Raw genomic sequence first — 2,633 nt, forward strand, 5'->3', positions numbered from 1 at the left:
TTATCTTTGGGGATGACAAAAATTTTTTTAAAAAATTAGCAACCTGGAGATGAAAGCTGAAAACTCAGAAATATGAAAATGTGAAATAAATTGCATTAATTGAAACTTATTTCTCCTTTCAGAGACTGCCTTTAGTCCCCATGCCAACCACAATTATAAACACTAGAATCCAGGACTTGCTTTTGAGGACACTCAGCTTTGATCTTCTTGCAGCCAAGTGCCTCCCTGAATGCAACCGACTTCCAACTGGTGTGGAAGTCAACCTCACTTTGCAGTTCTCTAAAGCAGCATGAACTGTGCACAAAATCTTCATACGCTTGAAGCTGCATGCATTTACTTCACTGGCCACAGCACTATCACTGATCAGCCAACATTTTTTCAGTGCAGGAGGCCAGGTCATAGTTAACTTTGTTTCCAACTTGTGATGACACTGAAATTTCATTTTTTACTCTGAAATTTGGCCTTAGTTATCATAACTGTTTTACATATCCAGATTCTGACAGCTATTTACTTTTAAGTATTCAACAACTACCATTTATGTAGTTTTCCAGTTGTTTACCATAATGGAAATATTTTATAAAGATACTATTCTTATTCTTTAGCGGAAAAATGAAGATGTTACGTATGTTATTCTTTTTCAATTATGATTCAACTGAATTAAGAGGATCAGCTGAAATAAAGTTATTTCTAATAATATTAAATACATTTTCTTTCACACTAGCAAGAAAATTTGGTACCAAATGACACAGTCAAATCACAGACAAAAAAAAATTGTGATATTATGTAATAATATTATTTAAAGTTCAGTGAAGCAAATTAAGGCAGATGTAGTCTCATAGTCCAAACTTTCTACTGAAATTCTACTGTCTAGGTGTTGTCTATATTTTATGATGATGAAGAATTACTGCAGTAATCCTGTAATAGCTAGACAACTTTTTCATGGGCTTCTCAACGTTTCTGACTTTCCCTTCTAAATATCCATATGCTCTAAAAAAAAGAAACTATATTTGGATTCTTTCCTTTCAGTTTGTAATATTTTAAGTATTTGTACTAAAAGCAATAGATAACATTAAATTATGAGTAGAAATAGGTAAGGTGTCATCACATTCAGAAGAGTTTAGTACTGATGTCACAGTGCAAGGAGAGTGAGAAACTCTACCTGTGAATAATACCAAACAATACTTTCATTCATGTTTAAGAACCTGATTCATTTCTACTTGTATTTCAGATTTGAAATGTGAACTACAGTGTGTCCTGGAATGTATTTATGTGTACATAAACGATAACAATAACAATGAATGCAATACATACTTTATTTAGTAAATCCAAGAGATTTGTTATTGTGTATGAGAACTGCTGAATCACGGCCTGAACCTGTGATTGACCACCTGAGGAGCAATGAGTCCGCCCTAGGAGCACAGGTGAAGACAATTCTCCTGTGCTACTGGAAGGCTGGAGCCTGCCTCCACCTCTCCTAGACCCTATTTAAGAGCTGACTACGAGTAGGTACAGATCTCTTTTGGAGATGGCTCCTCTTGGAATCTTCTGAGTAAGCCTAGGATAAGGGTAAGCTTGCCATCCGTTCTTCTTTAGTGTGATAACCTGTTTAGCCTAACTTTCCTGTATATTTCTTAATTTTAAAATCTGTATATTCACTGATCATGCATTATGGATATCAGAATTAAAGGTGATTAAAGAATATGACAGCTTGGATAAATTATAGGAGCACCCTTCCAGGTTGAGCTAACTTTATAATATTGCCAAGAATAACTCAAGAAACACTTTATCACTTCCAAGGGAATGTTTCATTTCTCATCACACAAACAATTGAATGTATCCATTCAATCTTTAGTTCACATAGTGGCTGGTTGTTAGTCATATCTCAGCTCTCTTTCAGATTCCTATGAAATTGTTTAGGACAGTTTATTTGTTGCTTTATTTGTCGCTTATGTGACTAATTTAGCCTTGGATGACTCTTGTCTTGCTCCAGTTCATCAGAGGGAAAGGATGTTCTCTAATGAATATATACCCAACGTGAGATTAAAAAACAACAGTTCAAATGTTGGTCTGATTAGATTATTATAAACCTCAATTAGGGAGATGGGGGAGGCCAGCAACTATTACAAATTAGGGTGATGGGGAAGGGAAAGTGGGCAATAGAAAAGATAGGAGAGAAACAAGAAATACATAAAGCAGGGATAGTCACCATTGAGATCCAGCAGCATCCTGTTGCACGCTGTTCTGATGGTCCAAGGCAAAAGCGCAGGGGAGAGAGCAGCAGCAGCATGGCTGGCTTTGTACAGCAAGCAAGTAGAGCAACAGAGTAAGTCCAGGATGAAGGGGCAGGTTTTGGGTAGCAGGCCAAGGAGGAGTCTATCAGCAGTCAAGCATCATGTCGTGAGGTATCTGATGTCAGGCTACTTTCCTTATGGTTGTTAGTCCCATTTTTATTAATCCTTCTTCTTTTGCCAACGTGGCATTCCTGGGCACTTGGGTAAGAGTCATGTGCGTACCCCCTGAGATAGCTATCTGCCTTGAGATAAGCCCACACAAAAGACTTCTTCCCAGCTGTTAATCTGTGTCTTATCTCTCTCTCTCTCTCTCTCTCTCTCTCTCTCTCTCTCTCTCTCTCT

The 2,633-nt window shown here is 37.3% G+C and overlaps 1 long non-coding RNA gene across 1 annotated transcript in view; it reads left to right on the forward strand.

The window, feature by feature from the left end:
- The first annotated feature begins 1,527 nt into the window (after nucleotides 1–1,527).
- LOC122182850 overlaps nucleotides 1,528–2,633 on the forward strand; it is a 6,377-nt gene continuing 5,271 nt past the window's right edge. The window contains exon 1 of the long non-coding RNA XR_006180025.1: nucleotides 1,528–1,566. This is a non-coding gene — a long non-coding RNA (uncharacterized LOC122182850). The remainder of the gene's footprint in view (nucleotides 1,567–2,633) is intronic.

The sequence above is a fragment of the Lagopus leucura genome, unplaced genomic scaffold, assembly GCF_019238085.1.
Source record: "Lagopus leucura isolate 7727_CA_CO unplaced genomic scaffold, USGS_WTPT01 Super-Scaffold_100016, whole genome shotgun sequence".
NCBI classification, from domain to species: Eukaryota; Metazoa; Chordata; class Aves; order Galliformes; family Phasianidae; genus Lagopus; species Lagopus leucura.